This window comes from Falco rusticolus, chromosome W (genome assembly GCF_015220075.1).
Source record: "Falco rusticolus isolate bFalRus1 chromosome W, bFalRus1.pri, whole genome shotgun sequence".
In the NCBI taxonomy this organism is placed as follows: Eukaryota; Metazoa; Chordata; class Aves; order Falconiformes; family Falconidae; genus Falco; species Falco rusticolus.
In genome coordinates this window covers 8926607-8943015 of record NC_051209.1, presented here as the reverse complement: position 1 = coordinate 8943015, position 16409 = coordinate 8926607, and positions in this window count along the sequence as shown.

Here is a 16409-nt window from a genome sequence, read left to right as displayed (position 1 = left end):
CCAAGGCTCTCAACATAGTCTTTGAGAGTCTATATGTCTCAGTCTTTCCAGAGGCTTGGAGGTAATAAGGGATGTGATACATGCATTTGATGCTGTGTTTCTTTGCCCAGGGGTTTATAAGGTTATTTTGGAAATGAGTTCCATTGTCTGATGCAATTCGTTCTGGAGTACCCTGCCGCCACAAAATTTGTCTTTCAAGGCCTAAGACGATGTTTTGGGCAGTGGCATGGTTTGCAGGGTATATTTCTAGCCACCCAGTAGTTGCTTCCACCATGGTGAGTATATAGCGCTTGCCTTGGTGTGTTCATGGCAGTGATCCAATGTAGTAAATTTGCCAGGCCTCACCATATCAAAAACCCAGACACCACCCTCTATTCCAGGGAGATTTTAATTGTGTAGCTCGCTTGACTGCAGTGCATGTTTCACATTCATGAATGACCTGTGTGATGGCGGCCATGGTCAGGTCCACTCCTTGATCACGAGCCCATCTGTATGTTGCATCTCTCCCAAAATGTCCTGATGTTTTGTGAGCCCATCAAGTGACAAATAGCTCACCCTTACACTCCCAGTCCATGTGTACCTGAGCTACTTCAATTTTGGCAGCCTTGTCTACCTGTTCATTGTGTCGATGTTCCTCAGTGACACAGCCTTTGGGCATATGAGCATCTACATGATGTACCTTTAGAGTCGTGATTTTTACCTGGGCAGTGATGTCCTGCCACAGTGCAGCAGCCCAGATGGGTTTACCCCTGCCCTGCCAATTGGTCATCTTCTACTGCTGTAGCCAATCCCACAGGGCGTTAGCCACCACCCAGGAGTCAGTGTAGAGATAAGAGCACTGGCCGCTTTTCTTGTTCAACAATGTCTAGGGCTAGTTGGATGACTTTCACTTCTGCAAACTGACTTGACTCCCCTTCTCCTTCAGTGGCTTCAACAACTTGTGTGAGACTCCACACAGCAGCTTTCCACTTCCCATGGTTTCCTACCACGCGACAGGATCCATCAGTAAACAAAGTATAACGCCTTTCATCTTCTGGTAATTCATTATATGGTGGTGCCTCTTGGGTACGAACCACCTCCTCAGACAATGCTGCAAAATCTCTGCCTTCTGGCCAGTCCATGATCTCTTCCAACATTCCTGGGCAGCTGGGTTTCCCCAGTCAAGCTCGTTATGTGATCAACGCTACCCACTTACTCCATGTAGCGCTGGTTGCGTGATGTGTAGAAGGGATGTTTCCTTTGAACATTCAGTATAGCACAGGCAAGTGCAGTGACAAAAGGAAATGTGCTTCTGTACCAATAACTTCTGAAGCGACTCAAACGCCCTCATATGCTGCTAGTATCTCTTTTTCAGTTGGGGTGCAGAGGACTGTTGTGGTTTAAACCTGGCTGCTAATTAATTACCACGCAGCCACTCGCTCGCTCCCCCTTCACCCAGAGGGATGGGGAGGAGAGTTGGAAAGGAATGTGAAACTTGAAGGTTGGGATAAGAACAATTTAATAATTGAAATAGAATAAAAATGAAAGAACAATAATAACAATGGTGACAATAACAGTTATAATGAAAAGGGGAAGGGAAAGAATAAGATCCGGAGAGAAAGGAAAAAAGAAACACGTGGTGCACAATGTAACTGCTCACCACCTGCTGACCAATGCCCAGCCAGTCCCTGAGCAACAATCTGCCTGCCCCAGCCAACCTCCAGGTATGTATACTGAGCATGACATCCCGTGGTATGGAATATCTCTTTGGCTAGTTTGGGTCAGCTGACCTGGCTGTGTCCCCTCCCAATTCCTTGTGCCCCTCCAGCCTTTTTGCTATTAAGGCCTGAGGAACTGAAAAGTCTCACATCAAAGTCAGAGCACAGCACCTTACTAGCTCCTAAGAAGATAATTAAGTCCATCCCAGCTGAAACGAGGACGTAGGCTTCTGATAGATACCCCCGGCTCCATAACCCTCATGGTCCACCTTGGGTTTCTCCTGATGCTTTCTGCCAGAGGCTCCAGGTGAGACCATGCTCCCCAGCTGCAGTGTAGAGTACATTCTGAGCAGCTGGTCCTGTCCAGACAGGCCCAAGAGCTACCGCATGAGCCATTTCCTGTTTGACATGCTCAAAGGCTTGTTGTTGCTCAGGACCTCACTCCAAACAGTTCTTCTTTCAGGTTACTCAATAGAGAGGGCTCACAAGCTGACTATAACCTGGAGTATGCATTCTTCAGAACCCCACAAGGCCTAGGAAAGCTTGTGTTTCCTTCTTGTTAGCTGGTGGAGACATAGTTGCTATCTTGTTGACCACACCCATAGGCACATGACAGCGTCCATCCTGCCATTTTATTCCCAAGAACTGAACCCCCTGTGCAGGTCCCTTGACCTTGCTTTTCTTTATGGCAAAACCAGCTTTCGGAAGAATCTGTGTTACTCTTTTTCCTTTCTCAAACAATTCTTCTGCCTTGTTGCCCCACATGATGATGTCATCGATGTATTGTAGATGTTCAGGGGCATCACCCTTTTCCAGTGCAGTTTGGATTAGTCCATGGCAAATAGTAGGGCTGTGCTTCCACCCCTGGGGCAGTCGATTCCAGGTGTATTGGACACCCCTCCACGTGAAAGCAAAATGTGGCCTGCACTCTGCTGCCAAAGGAATTTGAAAAAACCACATTGGCAATGTCAATTATAGCATATCACTTGGCTGCCTTCGACTCCAGTTCATACCGGAGCTCTAACATGTCTGGTACAGCAGCACTCAGTGGTGGCATCACTTTGTTCAGGCCACAATAGTCTACTGTTAACCTCCACCCTCCATCAGACATTTGCACTGGCCATATGGGACTATTAAATGGTGAGTGAGTCTTGCTGATGACTCCTCGGCTCTCCAGTTGATGAATCATCTCACCGATTGGAGCCAGGGAGTCTCGGTTTGTGCGATATTGCTGCTGGTGCACCGTCCTGGTAGCAATTGGCACCTGCTGTTCCTCAACTTGCAGCAATTCCACAATGAAGGGATCTTCTGAGAGGCCAGGCAGGGTAGATGATAGCTGTTTGATCTTCTCTGTGTTCACAGTGGCTACACCAAAAGCCCATCGGTACCCCTTTGGGTCCTTGAAGCACCCTCTCCTGAGGTCAGCTACGCCAAGGATACAAGGGCCCTCTGGGCCGGTCACAATGTGGTGCTTTTCCCACTTGTCCCCTGTTAAGTTCACCTCAGGCTCCAATACGGACAATTCTTGGCATCCCCCTGTCACTCCAGAGATCCAGATGGGTTCTGTGCCCCTATACCCTGATGGCACCAGCGTACACTGTGCACCAGTGTCTACCAAAGCCTTATACTTCTGTGGGTCTGATGTGCCAGGCCATCGAATCCACACAGTCCAGCATACCTGGTCATCCCTTTCCTCCTCCTGGACGAAGGCAGGGACCCTCTATTCCTGTTCCTGGTCAGAGTATTCACTGTCTGACCCTTGCAGTGCCAGACCAGAAGTCCCCTCACCAGGATCAAGGGAGGTGATTTCAGTTTTTCTGTTTGGGAGAGCATTGATTGCCTTCTTGGGTCTCTACAGCCACTATGCTGACAGCCTTCTTGGGTGACCCCTTCTTAACAGCTGTCTTCCCTCTCAGTTTGTGTACACGGGTTTCCAGCTTGAAGGTGGGTTCACCATCGCCCTTCCTCATGTCCTCCACTTGGTCACGCAGGAAGAACCACAGTGAAACATGTGGCATGTACCTGGGGCTCCCTTTCCCTCTGGCTGGGGCAGGAGAGGACTGATTTCCTGGGGTGCCCCTGACAGCCAAGGTGCTTCCCCTGTAGGGATAAGGGAGTACAGAGATTTTCTTCAAAGATTTGGAGCCAAGAAGACACTACCTCCACAGTTGGTGTATCCATATCCAGGCAATACATCGCTGCCAAGCTGTTAGAATATGATGTTGGGGCACTTTGAATCACCTTCCTCCACATGACCCATGTGCACAGGACATCCTCAAAATCTTTGAAGACCTCATCATCATCTAGTTCACTGTAGATGCCTTCCAGTACCGCTAGTTCTCTCAGGTACTGGATGTCTTCATCTGCAGTAGTCCACTTTCCTGGGGAGGTCACAAGATCTTCCTTGAATGGATATCTCACCCTCACACTTGACAGGAGCCATATCCAGAGACTGCAAATTGCTGCCTCTTTTCCAATGCCTCTCTCAGTTCCCCGGTTTCTAGCAAGGGATCCCAGCTGTTGGGCTTCCTTACCTTCCAGTTGCTGACTGTTGGCCCTGCTATCTCAGCATCGAAGCAGCCAGACAGCAATCTGCTCACCTGGCTGCTGGCTGTAATCTTTCCACGTCTTGAAGTTCTGATGAGGTCAGGGACTGGGTAGTTTCTACTTCTTGTTTAAATTCTCTCATTCCTTCCTCCAGTTTCTGTGTCAAAGGACTGGCCTCTTGATCAAATCTTTCCTCTACTTCCTCCTGGAGGGGCACAGGAAATCGGGAAGGGACACAGCCAGGACAGCTGACCCAAGCTAGCCAAAGAGGTATTCCATACCACAGGATGTCATGCTGAGTATATAAACTGGGGGAAGAAGAAAGGGGGACATGTTTGGCATCATGACATTTGTCTTCCTGAGTAACCATTTTCTGGGGACCGAGTAACTGTTTTCCTGGGGATGGCTGAACACCTGCCTGCCCATGGGGAGTGGTGAATGAATTCCTTGCTTTGCTTTGCTTGCATGCATGGTTTTTGCTTTGCCTATTAAATTGTTCTTATCTCAACCCTGGAGTTTTACATTCCTTTCTGATCCTCCTTCCCATCCCTCTGGGTGAGGGGGAATGAGCAAGCGGCTCTGTGGAGCTTGGTTGCCGGCTGGGGTTAAACCATGACAGGGGGAAGAAAATAAGATGAAAAAACCCTTGTGGGTCAGGTCAAGATAAAGGTAGCTTAATAGAACAATACCAAAGGTCATGCATGTGGAAACAAAAGAAAACTAAAAGATGTTATTCTCTACTTCCCATCAGCAGGTGACATTTGGCCACTTCTTGGAAAGCAGGGCTTCAGTAAGTGTAGTGGTTGCTCCAGAAGACAAATGAATGTCCCCCCCTACCTCCTCCTTTCTCTTGGCTTTTATTGCTGAGATGTCATATGGTGTGGAATGTCACATTGGGTCAGCTGTCCTGTCTGTGTCCCCTCCCAAGATCCTGCCCACCCCCAGCCTTCTGGTGAGGGGGGGAATGTTGGAGAGACAGCCTTGATACTGTGTGAGCACTACTCAGCAGTAGCCAAAACACTGGTGTGTTATCGCCACCTTTCTAGCTACCCATACAAAGCACAGCACTAGGAGAGCTGCTATGGGGCTCAGCCAGACCCAATACACAGTGGTTTTCCTCTAGTCCTCAGGCATCTCTCCTGTTCTCCATGACCTTTCAAAGATGATGGAGAATGGCTTGGCAATAACATCTGCCAGCTCCCTCAGCAGTCAGCACTTGGAGTGCATCCAATTGAGGTGCATGGATTTGTGGGTGTCGGGTTTGCTTAAGTGATTAACATGATCCTCCCTGACTAGGGGAAAGTCTTCCTTTCTCCAGACTTCCTCTCTTGCCTCCAGAGTTTGGGGAAACTGGAGGGTCAGCCTTGGCAGTGAAGACTGAAGCAAAGGCGGCATTCAGTAACTGCACCTTCTTTGTGTCCATCACCAGGGCACTCACCTCATTTGTTCAGCAGTGGGCCCACATTTTCCCTAGTCATCCTTTTCCTGCTCATGTACTTGAAGCATTGTACTTGAAGGTTCCTTAGTATGCTACTGTGGTAGCTAATGGGTTCTTCATAAACTGCCTAAAACCCAGGACCTTTTTTGTCCCAAGTTGTGGAAACTTTTCCCATTTTAGCTGTTCTGGTTGGCCATCTCCTCTAATAAGCCAACGGAATAAACAACCTTTTTTCTTTCCAGGGTTAAAGAGTGCATCTCGGATGTGTCCAATGCAAGCTAGAATCTTTCCATGTAGCAAGATAACTTTCTGTTAGTTCACCTTGTGCCTAGCTTATGCTGTCATCCTGCTTGCTATAGGAGATGTTCAGTCTTTCCCCAAATCCCCTGCTGCCTTCTGCATTCAAATTCCCTCAAACTTCCTGTGGTACTAGGATGGGGAGAGGGTCTGATGCCCTTCAGGTCCAACTGTGAAGCATGTGCATTCCAGGGTGATGGTCTTACCTAATACTTAGCTAAAATGCAGGACTCCAGGGTGCTCCTCCTAGCCTTTTGGCAGGCACCAAACTCAGATTGTTACTGACACCTCTGTCCTCTGCTGGGATTAATGTCTTTCCCCTGCTCCTGTCACTGGTGGAGCAGTGTGCCTGTACCTCTCTACTTTAGTGCCAAATGGGCAGTTGGCTGAAGCTGAGAAGACAGCCAAGGCTGGGATATGCTCTTTTCTCCTGTCTCTGCTGGAGATCACAGCCACCACTTCAGAGTAGCTTTAGTCCCTTACGCAGTTCCTCACAGACTGCCTAGAGCTAGTCTGCATGTGTCCTTGTGGTCAGTCTTGTCTTTGTACTCAGTATCTTCATCAGTAATGCCAAGCAGCGAGCCTCAGGATTAATTTCCAGCTGGTAGTGGAGACTTGGATGGAAAACCTGTAAGGAATGCGGTTCCCTCTGATGCAATCCATGTGGAAATCTTGGCAAGAGAAGAGCTCTCCTAGATGTACACCTGTCTCAGAAGTATAATTTGCTCACACAGAGCACTGACAGGGATACTTCACAAACAGATCTTGCAGTGTTTCATAATTCTACTTCCCTTGTGGGTTGGCTGCTTAAACTGAATCAGTTCACAGCACTGCATATGTGGCTATTTAGGCTTTTCTATGAAAAGGGACAAATTATATACCATGGGGTAGTCAAGGGGCTCTCAAATTTTATTGTTCATTGTTTTTTAAAGGTGTTGTCATGGTGGCTGTGGTGTTCTGTGATGGCAACATATTGCTTTGGTTATTTTAGGAGCTTTACAAAGCGGAAGTATACAGAGAAAAAACAAATCTTGTTGAAGTATGGAAGGATGTGTATTTCTAGGATTACTGTTCTAGTTACTGTGCAAGATGACTCTGTCACAGGGAACATGCTCTGCTTAGTTTTGTTTGGTTTTTTATTCGGGTTTGGTTTGAAGTGTGCTTCCCCCTTCTTCGAAAGAAACCAGATACGGGAGTCTGAGCATCCTCCAATTCTGCTGCAACAAGTTATTAGTAAAGTGCCACCAATGCAAAAGGAAAACTCCTGGTCTGGAAATCCTAGCCCTGATGTTGATCGATTAAATGAAGCATATTCCAGGTCGGGGTGTGGGGGCAAAAAGGGTGTTTTTATGGACCAAGTTTCAGCCTCCACACACAGAAGCTGATCTTTCTGCAGAGTCTCTAGATTACTGAAGAGGGTGCTTTGGCACCCCTGAAAAGTGTCCCTCTGTCATGGTTTAACCCCAGCTGGCAACCAAGCACCACACAGCTGCTTACTCACTCCCTCTCACCCAGGGGGATGGGGAGGAGAATCAGAAAGGAACGTAAAACTCCATGGTTGAGATAAGAACAATTTAATAAGTAAAGCAAAAGCTGTGCAAGCAAAGCAAGGAATTAATTCACTACTTCCCATTGGCAGGCAGGTGTTCAGCCATCCCCAGGAAAGCAGGGCTCCATCATGCATAATGGTTACTCAGGAAGACAAACGCCATAATGCCAAACATGTCCCACTTCCTCCTTCTTCCACCAGTTTATATACTCAGCATGACATCATATGGTATGGAATACCTCTTTGGCTAGTTTGGGTCAGCTGTCCTGGCTGTGTCCCCTCCCAATTCCCCGTGCCCCTCCAGCCCTCTCGCTGGCAGGGCCTGAGAAACCGAAAAGTCCTTGATTTAGTATAAATATTGCTCAGCAACAACTAAAACCATCAGTGTGCTATCAACATTGTTCTCTCACCAAATCCAAAACACAGCACTGCACTAGCCACTAAGAAGAAAATTAACTGTCCCAGCTGAAACCAGGAGAGTATCCACCCCTTATTCCATACCATTTACGTCATGCCACACTCTCCAATGCAACCTCATTAACCACCATCACCGTTCCCATCCTTTGATATAATACACAGATATCATTCCCCTAGTCTATGCACCACCCCTGTAGAAATGTCTATAAAATGTCCACAAAATGTCCATTGAGTTCATTTAGTCCATGAACACGATCTCTTATGGTGGTCACTCAGAAGAAAGGTTGTGTGTTGTATGGGGTTATCAGGCATCAAAGCCAGCTCAGGTCGGGTCACTGCTGCACTTGCACTGCTTCTTGTAAGGCTTGTCCTCCAGTGGTTCAGGTGGTTGCTGCTATAGTCATTCCTATAACATGAAACTCAAATCATGGGTTACAACAATTTAAAGGTATATCCATTACAATCTCCACCCCTGGTCCCTTCGGACCAGCCCGTAGGGTTTAACATTGCAATGAACTCCTCCCCTTGCCCCTGCTCCAGCTTGGACTTATCCACAGACTGCAACCTGCTCCAAGTGGAGCCTCAGCTACGAGCCACAGTCTCTCCAGGGGTATCCCTGCTGCGGCATAGACTCATCCACAGCCACAGTCCCTTCGAGGTGCACCTGTTCCAACATGGCCTTATCCATGGGCCATCACCATGGACCTGGTCCAATGTGGCCTTACCCACAGCCACAGTCCCTTCAAAAGTAAATCAGCTCCAGCCTGGCCTTATCCCTGGCTGCCTCCAGGGCTGTACCTGCTCTGTCGTGGGCTTATCCATGGCCACACACTTTTGAGGTGCTCCAGCATGACCTCACGCACAGCCACTGATGCTTCGAGGTGTGCCTTCTCCAACATGGACTTGCCTTTGGGCCACAATTCCTTCAGAGGCATACCTGCTGCGGCACAGACATAACCATGGCCATAGACACTCCAAGATATACCTGCTCAGGCATGGACTTGTTCACACTGGAGGTCCAGCCTGTCCAGTACAGCAACACAGAAATGGCAGCCATGCCCTGGCCATCTGCCAGCCCCGGCACATCGCCATTGCTGTTATCAAGATGTTCCTGGGCACAGCACAGTGAGATGATAAGCAGTACAAGCAAGAAGCAACCACTAACGAGCACTTGACTCTAATATACAGTGAGTGAGGCAAGCAAGCCCCATGGCAAGCATAGAAACCTGCCCCTTAATAGCTAGACAACAACAACAGCTATAAATTCAAACTAGCACATTCCAATCAAATCTGTTATCTCGAACTCTTCGAGCCCCAAGTTGGGCACCAAAAAGGACCGTTGTGGTTTAACCCTGGTTACATCATGCAGCCGCTTGCTCACTCCCCCTCATCCAGAGGGATGGGAAGGAGGACGATCAGAAAGGAATGTAAAACTCCAGGGTTGAGATAAGAACAATTTAATAGGTAAAGCAAAAACCATGCATGCAAGCAAAGGAAGGAATTCATTTATGACTCCCCATGGGCAGGCAGGTGCTCAGCCATCCCCAGGAAAGCAGGGCTCTGTCACATGTAACGGTTACTCAGGAAGACAAACGCCATAATGCCAAACATGTCCCACTTCCTTCTTCCCCCAGTTTATATACTCAGCATGACATCACATGGTATGGAATACCTCTTTGGCTAGTTCAGGTCAGCTGTCCTGGCTGTGTCCCCTCCCAATTCCCTGTGCCTCTCCAACTCTCTGGCTGGCAGGGCCCAAGAAACTGAAAAGTCCTTGACTTTAGTATAAACATTACCCAGCAACAACTAAAAACATCAGCGTGTTATCAACACTGTTCTCACATCACAGCCAAAACACAGCACTGAACCAGCTACTAAGGAGAAAATTAACTCTATCCCAGCTTAAAACCAAGACATAGACTATTCATTACAATTGTGATACAGGTTATAGTGGTCACAAACTATTTTTAGATTTACACAGGGTACAACCATTACACTTATCACACTATATTTTGACATGAATCATGACTATTTATCACAATCCCCCCTTTGATTCATGTCTTAGTTTCCAATTCAATAATAGCTTTTTGTGTTGTAGTCATTCCTTATTTCTAGTTGCATAATCTGTATCACTGATAGTATTAACCAAATAAAACATTGAAATAAACAGGGGATAGGTAACAACTCCCCCCAAATATTCCCAGGAGTACAATACTCACTTTGGTAACCCAATTACATACAACAATTGGTAAGATTAAATTTCCAACAAACTCCCCTTTCCTGGGCCAACAGGTAGTCCAATGCTATACTGGAACCCAAATCACCCTCCTACTTACTGGTAACAGGAAGAAGCTAGGTTTTATTGTACCTACTATACATAACCCAACTCAATTCTTTGGCAAAGATGTAAATGCTAATTTTCCACAAATCCAAGTGTGCCTCTCCACACACATAAGAACTAGTTACTCTTTGTTATATTTTTGACAAGTTTTACAAACAGATTTTTTAGCAACTGTGGGAACTTCATATTTGACTCCCGCTTTCATCTCATGATAAAACAAGCTAGATAAAAAACATCGTTAGTTATCTTCTCCTTTCTTTATCCATCCCTCTGTTTTCTCAATATAAAGTTGGAAGTATAAAGGGTGTCCACACCTTCCCACAGGATTCCAATCAGGACCCTTATCAAGAGAGGTCTGGTCAGGATCATAATGCTCTGGGTCACCGCCCCAGGGGTTGCAGCCCTCGGCAGACCTTGTCAGCTGCAGCACCAATTCCCTCAGGTCTTGCCCTCTCCAGTTTTTACCAAGGAGTGCCTTTCTTTTTAAGACTTCCAACACAAACACCAACAGAGGTCCTGGAAAATTGGGGAAAAGTGGGTTCTATCAGCTACTAAAGATAACATCAGTTCTCCTGTACTTTAAATTTATGTAAATTCATTAGTTTACCCTTTTACAGAAGTCAATATGAATTTCCCCAGTTCTTTTAAAGGTAAGTTTGGTATCCCCAGGTTTAGTTACGACTCTCCATTCCTTTATTGGTCCCTTTACCCTTGAAGCATGTGTCCACCCCTTTTCAGCTGCCCTTATTGCCGTTTCTGTAGTTAAAAGAACAAGAAATGGTCCTTCCCAGCGAAGGTTAAGGTTATCTTCTCTCCAGGTTTTTATCGTGAAATCTAAAGGAGTGCTCAGGGCTAAAGGACTATTAGCTCAGAGTTCCTTCATATGTTTATTCAGTTCTACAATATAATGTTGAATGGTCATATCCTCCAATTTTGGATGACCTATTGGCAACCCTTGAGTATAAGGCATCCCATATAACATTTCAAAAGGTGAGATTCCAGTTTCTGAGTTTGGCATAGTTCTGATATTTAACAGGGCCAAGGGAAGACACTTTATCCATGACATTTTTGTCTCAATCATGAGCTTTGATAATTGTTGTTTCAGAACTTTGGGGATGCCAGGGAGTGTGATAGTCCCACCAGATTCCCAAGACTAATATAATATTTTTAAGAACTTTAGATGTAAAATGGGATCCCTGATCTGAGTTTATTACTCTCACCATCCCATATCGGGGACTAATATTTTCAAGTAATTGTTTCGCTACTGAGCCATGACTCTTGTAGTAGGAAATGCCTCAACCCAGTGAGTTAGTTGGTCAATGATCATCATACTTATATCGCCCCACCTTTGGTAATTCAGTAAAATCCACCTGTATCCTTTCAAAAGGACAGTGAATCAAAGGTCTCCTTCCTTTTGGTGTCTGTCTTATTTGTTTTTTATTAATTTTCTGACAAATCAAACAACCCTGTACTTTGTTTCACAATTTCAAAAATTCCTATGCACCCATAAAATTTTAGAAATTGATCCACAAGGGCTCTAGTTCCGTTTGCTGAGTTTCCCAGACTGCCGCTGCAAGCATTCTTGCTCTTATTTTTTGGTTTTCCTCATCCCTCCATACATACACTTTCTGAGCTTCCTTCAACAATTCTTGTAATTCTCGATCTTGCCAATCGTCCAACTTATCCAGCTTCTTTCTTATATCCCCCCATGATTCGGCCACAAATTGGCTATTTAGTAATGTTTCTCCGATTGGAGAGACTGGGTCCAACCCCAAATACATTTGTAAATTTTTCCTCAGTTTCTCTAACCAGTCCGTAGGGGACTCATTCTTTTCCTGTTGTTAACTAAAAACCTTATTAATATTCTGCCCCCTTGGGTAATCAATTCTCTCAAATCTGACATATTTTGTCTATCATGGGCATTTTGGTTATTCCAATTCAGGTTCTGGTTAGGCCATTTCTGTTCCCCAGGAGGACCTTGTTGATGCCTTCTTTCCCACATCTGTATCCCTGCCTGTCTAATCATAGATCTTTCTTCAGCTGTAAATAATATTCCCAAGATAGATTGTATTTCTTCCCAGGTATAGGTACTAGGACCTAGGAACTGGTCTAATCATTCAGAAACTCCCTAAGGATCATCTAACAGACGACCCATTTCCTTTTTAAAGAATCTCACATCTCCTGTATTCAAAGGTACCGATAGAAATCCAATTCCTCCTGTATCTCCTCCCATCGGTACCTCTTGGAGGGGAGCCAGAGCCACTGCTCCTTCTTTTTTATAAATTTCATCTCTTTCTTTCTGTACTGTTTTACTCCTTGTGTGACTAGAAGGAGGAGAGAGTAGGGAAGTCGAAGGAACAGGGTCAGGAGGCAGTGGAGGATGTATTCTCTCCTGACAGCCTTCTGCGTCCTGCTTTAAATAAGGCGGGGGTAAATTGTCTAATGGCTCCCATAATAACGTGGCTGGTTTAGTTTCTCTCTCCGGTGCCTCCCTTTTTCTCTCAAAGGAAATAATGAAACCAATCTTCCCATCTCCGACCCTCTCCACAGTGCAGCATATTCACTTTCTTCCTGACTAAAGGGCTCTTTATTATTCACTTATAAATTCAATGTCTTACAAATCCAGTCATCAAAACATCCAAATATCGGCCAATATACATAATCGGATTGAATTTCCTCTCTCATCCACACATCCATACAGTAATGGACCATTTTTTCCTTAGTTTTTCCCTCTTGAGATGGCCAGTGACCCCAATGCCTGAGCATTATTCCTAAAGCACTATCCAGGGGAATAATTTTTGGGTATTCCTTTTCTTCCTTTGTTTCCTCTTCAAATCTTGACTCCTGTTGGCCCATTTTCATTAGGAATTTTGCGGCAATTCCTATCGCCCTTAGCAACCATTAAGTGTCTTGCAGGGGTTCTGCGCCCCCCCGACGATATGCGGGAGTATTACACCCTTGGTTGCCGATACCAATGTCTGCAGGGGGTTTTGGACCTACCACCCACCCGCGAATCCTAGGACTTTTACAGTGGCTTCCTATCGCCCTTAGTTACCGGTAAGAGCGTCCTGCAGGGGGCTGAACCCTTCACCCACCCACATACCCTATACGAGTCGCGATCCCACCCACGAATCCTATAGGAACCGCTTTGGTCCTTCACCGGCCAGGTCCCTCGCGGGAGTTTGGAACCGCGGTTAGAAGACCTCCACACCCGCTTCGGAACTCAAATCCTGGCTCCGAACCTAGAGTCCGTTTCCAGAATTAGGTTCCTTCTCAATCACACTCTTACACACAAGTAACCGATCCCACCCAACCGAACGGCTTCCCTTATACTCACGACTCTGTCGTCTTCGTTCGGATCTTCGTGCACCAGAATTACGGGTCCTTTATACTGCAGTTTTTCCCTAGGAGCTCCAATCCCTTTTGGTTATTGTTTCTCTTTTGTTCGTTGATCTCCGGAGACTGACCCAGACTGCTACTCCCGAGCCACAATCTGTGGGGCGCCCCTCGAGAAGTCACAGTCCAGGAAAGCACAGCGAGATCACGTCGGGGTCACTACGTTGCTATAAACGATAACAATTAAAACAATTTTATTTTGGGTTCAATCAATTTAGGTTGAGAAACAAAAAGCAAAACCAGCGCTGGGTGCGCGGAGAACTCAATTAGTTCCACCACACGCACACCCGAGTCTTAAAAGCAGCGTCTTTTATGCCCGGATCTTGACCAATCTCTTCTCGCTGGATGTTCATCCTGCTCTTTCCCCATTGGGTCGCCAGGGCACACCCTCTCCTCCTATTGGATCCTCTTTGGCGCGCTTGTTTGAATCTCAGGGTCTTTGTCTCCTTTGGTGGGTTTTTCTAAGCAGCGATTGCTTCAGGGGAAGCTTTTACATTGTGTCAAAGGAATCACACGCGCCCATTCATTACAATTGTGATACAGGTTTTAGATTTACACAGGGTACAACAATTACACTTATCACACTACATTCTATTTTTGACATGAATCATGACTGCGTTTATCACATATGCATATGGCTGATGCAACCTTAATGGTATAAGTAGATCATATTTGAATTCGTTTGGCACGCCTCTGACTAGAGTCATGCACCCAGCACTGCGGTTTTTGCTCTTTGCCTCACAATAAAGATTTCTGAACCTACCTTTAGCGGGTCAGGTATTTATAACACTCTGGGTGAGAGGGAGTGAGCGAGTGGCTGCGTGGGGCTTGGTTGCAGGCTGGGATTAAACCACGACAAGGGGGATTTTAGGGACAGGCCCTGGTGCAGGGAAAAGGATTTTAGGAATGGACCATGGGGACAGGGGAGAGGATTTTAGGGACAGACTGGGGTGCGGGGGGAAGGAATTTTAGTGATGGTCTGTGGATGGAGGGAAGGATTGGGTCGTTAGGGTACACCTTCTCCTATTGAGTTTTCTTTGGCGCGCTTTTGAGAGTTTCAGGGGGTTTGTTTCTTTGGCGGGCTTTCCCTGGCGTGCTTTCTTTGTTTTCTTTGGCGGGCTTTTCTAAGTAGCGATTGCCTCAGGGGAAAGAGGAGTTTTCTAAGAAGTGGTTACGTTGTCTTAAAGGAGAAGCACATGCGCTTATTCGTTACAATTGTGATACAGGTTATAGTGATCACAAACTATTTTAGATTTACACAGGGTACAACAATTACACTTACAACATTACATTCTATTTTTTACATGAATCATGACTATGTTTATCACATATTGAATTGTCAGTTATGTGGAATCTGTGCTGCTGGTGAGTTTAGGAAGCAGGTAACTTTAATGCTCAGCTCTTTTCAGTAGACTACCATGTTAATTTGGATATCTTTTTGGGTATTACATTTTCAGTATTCATAATCATATGTTGTAGCATACGGGGCACGGACTTTGCAAGGATGGTGAAGCAAATACCTTTATTGTTGGTTAGTTTTCTAAGTTCATACTCTGTACACCCGCTGCTAAAAGCTTTATTATTGGTCAAGCTCTACTGTCCACGTGCCCAGCCGCTGTTCAAGCTGTTTCCTTATCTTCTAAGGATGAGATCACATTCCTCCTTTGTTTCTGTCTCATCCGGGTTTCTTCTCATACTCCCTCAAAGTTACTTAACTCTGCTGCAGGATCACAGCTGCACATTATCAATGTTAAAACGGCCCATTGTCTCCATTCCCTACAATTCCCCGTTTTTGTTCTTGTTTTTTTTTTCAAAAGGTTGCTTTAACATGTTATGGACTGTTCATTCCTTTTTTTTTCTTTCTTTTTTTCCTTTCTTTCTTTTTTTCCTTCTCATCTCTTAATTACCAATTTTAGCCTTATTTTATGTGTACATTTCTACATTTCAATCAGGTTCACAAAATGTAAAACTTTTATCAGCGCATTTCATACAGAGGTCAAGGTATAGGTTTATGATTATTTTATAAGAGCATGCAATAAGCTATGGAAATTTTATGAAAATATCTTAACAGAAACTTCTAATCAAATAAATGAGCATGAGAAATTGTGTTTAACTTCTAAAATCTATATATAAGCTGTTACAAAACATTTTCTATCCTAAAAAAAAAAAAAAAGATAAAACCTACTGAAAAGTTCTTGAAATCTTACACTTGGGCAAGTGTTCCACTGTGCCTCCATTCTAAAGCATGGAAGTGGAAATTGTGTAGAACAAAGTTTTACTTTAAATAACTGTTCAACTGTTATTGCTGCTTTTCAAAGAACCTGAAAGCATTGAATGAAAACTCAGAACTAAACAAACAGCTGGACGGACACCTTTAGATTGTTACTGGAATTAAATATAGAAGTTAACTATAAAAGTTTCTCAAAATGTTCTGGTTGCTTTGTGGTTTATTTATATACATAGAGAACTGTACACAAACAGGGAAATAAAAAAGTTGAGCACTCCATTATAACTTATGAACAAAATTCAGAAGTTCATTTTATCTCAAATTGCTTGGAATTAGATTAGGTTGTAGTTGTCATCTTAACAACTAGTTTCCATGTTTTACCCCTTAACTGAAAAACACACATGATGAAAAAGCATATTTCTAGAAACAGAAGAGTAATTGAAGAAATTCTCATGTTCACAATTGCTTTTCTAAGTCTTATTAAAGTCACCTTTGTTTTA